The following is an 8,460-nucleotide window of genomic DNA, read 5'->3' as shown; positions in this document are numbered from 1 at the left end:
CGAATAAAGTTTAGTAATCAGGATTTGGTATTTTTGTTTGTTAGAATGATGTAAAAAGATCCATAAAGTATGATGTCGGGATGGCTGCCTGGATTACTAATTGGCTGGAGCACCAGTATAGGGGCAAGGCTTGGTTAAAAAAAAAAAAAAAAAATCATGAATTTAGTTTTCAATGTATTGAATTTGAGATATGCACATATGATAATGCCTAAAAGGTAGTTATGTAATAGGTCCGAAATTCCAAAAGGTGAGGTCGAGTTGTAAGTTCTCAGCAAATTGATTTAATTGAAGTAGAGTATTAATCGATTAGATCACCTCAGAAGAGTGAGTTAAGATGTGATTTAAGTTTGAGGCCTAAACCCTGAGAAGTACTAGTTTTCTGTGGTTGGGCAGAGAAGATCTCACAATGTAAATGTAAATTTATTTTGATGATCCAACTCTCAAAACATATACTTGAAAATTATAATTCATCAGAGTCAGAGAATTTGCAAATGATCCAAAAAATCAAAATCACTGTGAGTTGGTAGATGTTCTGCTCTGGTTGTTAGTTGGGTGAACTTTCTGATGGACATTTAGACATGCAGACAATCCATATATGCGCGCGCACACACTAACATCTGTACTTAGAGAAACTCTGAAGTAAATGGCTCTCGTTTAGACTTTACACTAATTATGGCAGTTATAACCATGTGGTTAAGAGAAAAACTTGGCAGAATCCCACGTGGCATTTTTCGCCTCATAAATTTGAAATCAGAGAACTTTTCAACCATAGTGCTGCTAATTTTTAACTTGCCCACACCTGGTATGATATTCCATGTTATGTTTAAGTAACATACCTGAAGTTATTAATACCAGCTTTGGCTGGAATCAGTATGACTTGAGATTGTTCTTCATATTTCCTGAAATAGAAAAATATTAAGTCAGGTGACAGGCATAAAAATGTGTTATTATGTTTTCATGAAAGATAGTCCATAGGTCATATTATAAATATTAAGCAGAAAAGCTATAGTTGGTCCAAATATGAAATCACAAATAAAAATGCAAATTAATGATTAGTAATGCATTATACATTAACTACTCAAAACACACCCATAAAGCTCCTACATTTAACTTCTGTGAAGGTCCTAATCAGATTCTATTAACTCCTGTTTTAGAAATTTCTAACAAGCTTGGTTAACTGGTTCATTGCCCAAAAGCAAATGAAAAGTAATAAGCTAACTGCAGACAGGTCCCTTATTTTGAGAAAAGCACATTAACGGCAGCAAGCTGTGATGACAGATAAAGAGGAATGTACAGAAAGAAAAAAAAAAAAGCCTTAAAAGGAGAAATCAGAATTTCAAGTAGACCAGTTTATGGCCATTTAGTGTAGAGTAAGCAACTTGCTGTACTTCATTAGGCTCTGATGGTAGCAATATATGATGACTAACGATCACAATATAATATTACCCAAAAGGTTAAAAATAGTAATATTATGTGAAATGCACTTTTAAAAAGACTTAATAGAGTTAAAATTAGTTAATAATATGATTCTATTATTTATGTTTTGCTTTTACAAAGTAGTTTCCTTTCTAGTAATGAATGTTCTCCCTTAAAACCCATTCATGAGAGGGAATCTCTTTAAAGACCATTCATGACTTCAAATATAAAGAATTTGTTTATTGACCACAAGTTTATCACTTTGTGTCATTGAGAACTTCTTAACTTCCACCTAGTTTCATAGAGTAGAATTTTTTTAGCCTTTGTTGGATTATTAGCTCCTTGAAAATTGAGAGTTAGACACTTGAATTCATTTTTCTATTATGTGCCTTCCAGGCACACTGCAGTGCCTAACATGTAGAAAGTGCTGAATAAAGGAGAAAAATGATTTAGGATACATAGACCTACACCCTTTATTCTTTCAGTGACAATAAAGAATAATTCCAAAACCTACATTTGTATAACACTGTAAAAGGCAAATCCACATTAAAAAAAAAATCATTAAATATGATTTAATCTCAAAATTCAAATTAACTGGGAAAAATTCATTTTAAATAGATGAATGACTGAAAGTATAAATTATTGAATATCTTTAAGGAATTACAGTGTAGACAAATGCTAATTTTGCCTATTAATAAATCTTCAAAATACATAATTGAAATTATTTGTTACTATAATACCAATCATATGTCATTGCAACTGTATGGTCTTAAGGTAGATTGCAATTTGCATTTCATGTTGAGAAAAGGCTTTAAAACAAAATTTTCTTTTAATATGCTCCTTTACTAAATCTTTTTAAATTTATAATTAATGGGGTCCAGAATAAATTGTTTTGCTTTATATATGGATCTTGGTTCTCTAATAAAATTTCTACTTAACTTACTATCATATTTTTTATTTTCAAGAGAGTTGGTTAAATGAAATTTAATTTTTAATCACTTGAGAGACATGTATAAATGTGTTCACAACTCCAATCTTATAATATCATTTTTATTTTAAAGAATAATTTCATTATCTCTATATAATATTCATGCTCACATTTAGGTCTCAATCACAATATATTTAGCATGGCTTAGAATTTACTCAGAAATAAATCAGCAGTTGAACATCATTAATTTCACAAAAATAATTTAAAAATTTCTGATTATCAAGCATTTGTCTTTTTGTATGCTTACAGTAAAGTACTATAACATAGGAGACAAGAGATTTCAATTGATAAGATAATGTCATATGATTGTAGTCTGCAACTTTGATATCTAGGTGCACATGTTAGGTAATAGAAAATAGGATGATTTCTGAACAACAGACAAATCCTTAGAATTCAATCACACCAGAAGATTAGAGGGTTCCTGTGTATAACAGAAATTCTTTCATATCTGAAGCAGGGACAATTGGTGAACATAATAAGCATTCTAATGTAACTCCTGGAGGAATGAAGATAGCAAGATGTACAAAAGTCACAGAGCTGAGTCAGCTTGATAAGCAAGTAGTCAATAGTTATTATTCTTTTGCTTGTTAAATCCATTAAGCTTTTTTTATTATTATTATTAATATAACAATGCAGGTGATCCTGTCTTGAATAGAGAATTATTTGAGCACAGCTAAGAACTAATCCATTCACTCATTCGCTCAATACTAAGTGCCTAAAATGTGCTAGTCACTATACCAGAAGCAGAAGATATGAATGAGTATATGACATTCTTTTCCCTAAAAACTGTTATCCATGATAGAAATAGCTGATAAGCTGGGCTTCATTAAAATTAAAAAGTTCTGCTCTACAAAAAATGATGTTTAAAAGAATGACAAAATGAGCCACAGGAGAAATATCTGCAAAAGACACATTTGATAAAAGATTGTTATCTAAAATAGACAAAGAATTCTTAAAATTCAACAATAAGAAAATGAACTACCTGATTTAAAAATCAACAAAATACCTGGACAGATACCTCGCCAGAGAAGATACAGAAATGACAAATATGAAAAGATGTTCAACATGATGTGTCATTAGGGAAATACAAATTAAAGCAACAATGAACTACCACTACACACCTATTAGAATGACTGAAATTCAAAACGTTGACAACATCGAATGTTGGCAAGGATGTGTAGCAACAGGAAATCTTATTTATTGCTGATGTGAATGCAAAATGGTATAGACTATTTGGCAGTTTCTTATAAAACAAATTATATTCTTACCTTATGATTCAGCAATTGCACTCCTTGGTATTTACACAGATGAGCTGTAAGCTCATGTACACACACACACACATACACACACACACACACACACACACACACACACACACACTACCCACAGATGTTTATAGCAGTTTTATTCATAATTGCCAAAACTTGAACACAACTGAGATGCCCTTCAGTAGGTAAATGGATAAATAAACTGTGGTACATCCAGGCAATTTAATATTATTCAACACTAAAAATAAATGAGCTATCAAGCCATGAAAATACATGGAGGAAATCTAAATACATGTTGCTAAGTGAAAGATTCAAACTAAAAAATGCCACATGTTATATGACATTCTGGAGAAGACAAAACTATGTAGACAGTAAAAAGATCAGTGGTTGCCAGGGGAGAGGGAGGGATAAATAGGCAGAGCACAGATGATTTTTAGGGCAGTGAAACTATTCTTTATGATACTATAATGGTGGATATTTGACATTATACATTGGTCAAAACATGTAAAATGTACAACATCAAGAGTTAACTTTAATGGAAACTACAAACATCGAGTAATAATTTTTATGGGCTGATATAGGTTTATTAATTATAGCAGATGTAATTAATGTGCATAGTGGGGAGCTGGTGCATGTGTGAAAGTAAGGAATATATGGGAATTTTTTGTACTTTCCACTCGATTTTGCTATGAACCTAAAACTACTCTAAAAACAGTCTATAAAAAAAAAAAAAACTGTTGTCTACTAGAAAATGCAGACAAGAAATAAAATGGTCTTAAATGTTATCAAGGAGTCATGTAGTAGATACCACATAAGCACAGGGAAGAGCAAAAGAACAATCGGACCTGAGAGAAGAAGCAAGGACATCAAGGAGGCACGTCTCCGCTTATTTTTAAATTCCCTAGAGCAGAAAAAGAATTCAGACAAATACTAAGCAGGTGCAGGAAAAAGGGAGAAAAACTGGGCAAAGTCCTCTTTAAAAAGAAGGAAAATGTGTGTTTCTAAACCAAATAAAAAGGGTCAGTTGGTCATTTACACAATTACAATGTTATTTTTTAAAAAGTGAAGTAATTCCTACGCAGATGTTAAATCTAGATGCTAAATTTAGAAAGCAAATTTATTGAAGGGCCAAAATTTTTCCAAGTTTAATGAGAACTATAAACCCAAAAAGCTCAATGAATACCAAAAACACAAAACATGAGGAAATTACACCAAGGTATATTATAACCAAACTGGTAAAACCAGTGATAAAGAGGAAATCTTAAAAGCAGACAGAGAATAAAGACACATTACACATGAAAGAAAGATAAGGATTAAAGCAGATTTCTCATCAGAAACAATGAAAGCAAGACAACAGTGGATCAATATTTTAAGTTCTAAAGAAAAGCTTTTCGACCAAAAATTCTGTACTCTGTGAATTTTTTTTTTTTTTTTAATGGATGTCTAATGGAATTAATCATCGGCAGACTCTAACTATAACAAATGTTAAACGAAGTCCTTTAGGAGAAGAACAATGATGCCATGTGGAGATACGGATCAACAAAACAGGAATAAAGAACACTGGAATTAATAAGTACACAGGTAAATAAATCTATGTAATATTTAATTATTATTTACATCTTTTTTAAAAGATAATTGTTTAAGAAAAAAAAAAACAATGTGTAGAGCTTGTACTATATGTATAAGTGAAAAGTGAACAGTATGACAGTGAATGAAATGAATTGTATGGTAACAATAGCATATAGGCCAGGAAAGGAAAAATGGAAATATTATATGGTAAAATGGTAAATGTCATTTGAAAATAGACTATGATAAGTTAAATTATATACTCTAAACCCAAAGGCAACGGCTAAAATAACAAAGAGTTATCACTATTGAGTCAAAAAAGGAAATCAAATCATTTTTTTTTAAATCTTGAATCTGAAAGAAGATAGAAAAAGAAGAAAAAAAGAACAAAGAACATACGGCATAAATTGAAAACAAATAACAAGGTCTTATATTTAAACCCAAATATAACAGTAATTACATAAAATGTAAATAATCCAAGCACCTTTTAATCTTAATTAAAAACAGAAATCGTCATAATGGATAAAAATGCAAGACTTGACTATATGCTATTTACAATAAATCATTTTCAATACAAAGATAAAAATAAATTAAAAGTGAACAGGTATTTTTAAATGTCATCTAGCATTAATCAAAAAACTATGGAATGACTATACTGATATTAGAAGAGACAGATTCCAGAGCAAAGAATATTAGCAAAGTTAAAGCAAGGCATTTTATAAAGGAGCCAATTAATCAAGAGGACATAAAAATCTTAATACACCTAACCCCATACACCAAAACCTGATAGAACTGCAAGATAATGTGGTACATATATACAATGGAATATTACTCAGCCATAAGAAAAGATTAAACACTGCCATTTGCGACAACATAGATGGATCTTGAGATTATCATGCTAAGTGAAATAAGTCAGAGAGAAAAAGTTGAGAACCATATGTTTTCACTTGTATGTGAGATATAAAATTGAAAGCAATGAACAAACAAGACAAACAACAGCTCACAGACACAGGCAACAGTTTAGTGGTTACCTGAGGGAAAAGGAGGAGGAGGGAAGGTAGATAAGGATAGAGAGGGTCAAATACATGGTGATGGAAGGAGATTTGACTTTGGGTGATGAATACACAGTATAATATACTACTAATGTATTATTAAATTATGCACTTGAAACCTACATAATTTTATTAGCTAATGTCACCCCAATACATTTAATTTTAAAAAAGAAAGAAAGAAATCTAACATTTTAGTCAGACATTTTGCCACCCCTTTTTCAAGAATTGATGGAATGGAAAGACAATAAGCGCATAAAAGATTTGAACGACACTGTCAAACTTGAACTAACTGATATTTATAAAGCACTTCACCAAACATCAGCAGAATACACATTCTTTTCAAGTGTACACAGAACATGTACCAGGAGAAAATATATTCCAGGTTGAAGAGAGCTACATTTTTCTGCATACTAAAGTGAGATGATTATTTGTGTTGTCTGGGACATAAAGTGAGGTAAAGATAGAGTAAGATGGAAGGAAGTTGGAGCTTGATTTGGAAAACATGGCCAAGGAACTTTATGAGATAAGAAAAATCTAATATCCAATTTCAAGTTATCTTGGCTGTATATGCTCCTTCCCTTCACTGTGTAACCCTAAATTTCAATGAATGTCTTGTATTTACAGCTGTCTCTTGTGAGCAGTATGGGGGTAAGAGAACATAGAATAAAAGAAAAAATGGTCCCATGTTTGACTTGAAGCCAGAGCAGAGATAAAGAAGCAGCTTCAAAACTCAGAGCAAAGAGAATTCAACAAAAACAGGAAACTGAAGTCAGAAGTGACTAGCATAAATATATCTACAGAAATCCTGAGGGCACTGGACTTGCTATGAAACAAAGTTGCAGGATTTGACCTGACCTTCCAATACTCAGGAGCAGAGTGACCCGGGTGAACATCTGTGTTACATTTTTTTCTCCCCACACCGGTTGCCACAAGACAAAAGAAGGAGTATAAATTTACTTCTCTGTTGTCAAGAATGATTCCAAAGCCCTCCACCTAGAAGGCAAAAGGAGCTACAAATAGTTTGTCTTTAAATACCATTTCCATGACATACTTATCACCCACCTAATTTGAGCACAGTATCTCAAAAGCAACAGAAACAAGTTGACCCCAAAGTGAAACAAAAATGAGAAGAAGCCTAGGATATCCACAGGGAGGGAGAGCAGACAAGTAGGCAAGGATTTACTTCCCAGAGTGTCCCTGAAGGCTAAACCCCAGCTGCTTGTGTGTCTCTGCCCCCACATATTTTTAACATTTTTCAACTGATAGCATAAAGCAGCAGAGGCAGGAGATAAAACGAAACATGAGCTTCAGGATTACTCACAGCATATTCAAATTCTGTTTTAAAAGTCAAAAAGGTCCTTGGTCCCATTGCTTGGACCAAAATGCTGCCATGCAAAAAATGTCTGCAGCATCTAAGGCCCCCACAATTAGTAACTGTGGTAGGACAGAGATGCCAGTGTCACCCAGGTCTCAGAGAAGGGAAGATCTTTTAGCAGTCTGAAATCAATGTAGCTCTCTTTCTATTTGTCTGTATTGCCCAGATATTTCCCCATAAGGGTGGTGAAATTGTCTAGATTATTCTTCTTTGTGTCTCCAGTACCTGGGACAGGGCCTATCGAGCACAAGGTGTTTAATAGTTGTAAAATTGAGTTATTCCACAAATTCAAAGAGCATGAACAAATCTGGACAGAATAAAAAAAAAAATGTTTATGATCATGACACAGCAGGAGCATCAAGCCCCAAGTCGTAATAAATCAGGTGTCCCTCTGAGAAGGGGAATTGTGATTTTTCCCAGCTATCAACGCAGGACAATTCCTTAAGCTCCAGTGGCACGTGGCCAACAAGAGAAGGTAAAGTTACAGAGATTTTAGAGAAAACATTTGTAGGTCTTTCTCAGCACGGTATGTAACAAAGTTTAAGCTGTAGGCCAACCTGTGAAGTAAGCAGTTTTACGAACGATCTCTTTCCTCTTTCTGGGCCTTGTTCCCAGCCTTTTCCAGCACTGAACTCCTTTTTGCCTACTTTGTCACGGCCCAGCTCCTCCTTATCCCTTTGCCATCACCGAAATAAGCCAGATCCTGGTAACCAGCAGCCAAATAAATGTAAACATTTCCTATTTTTAAAGATAACAATTAAGTCAATGCATTTTTAGTAAAGTGTTATGACTGTT

This window comes from Rousettus aegyptiacus, unplaced genomic scaffold, assembly GCF_014176215.1.
Source record: "Rousettus aegyptiacus isolate mRouAeg1 unplaced genomic scaffold, mRouAeg1.p scaffold_m13_p_2, whole genome shotgun sequence".
NCBI classification, from domain to species: Eukaryota; Metazoa; Chordata; class Mammalia; order Chiroptera; family Pteropodidae; genus Rousettus; species Rousettus aegyptiacus.
This window is presented reverse-complemented; position numbering follows the sequence as displayed.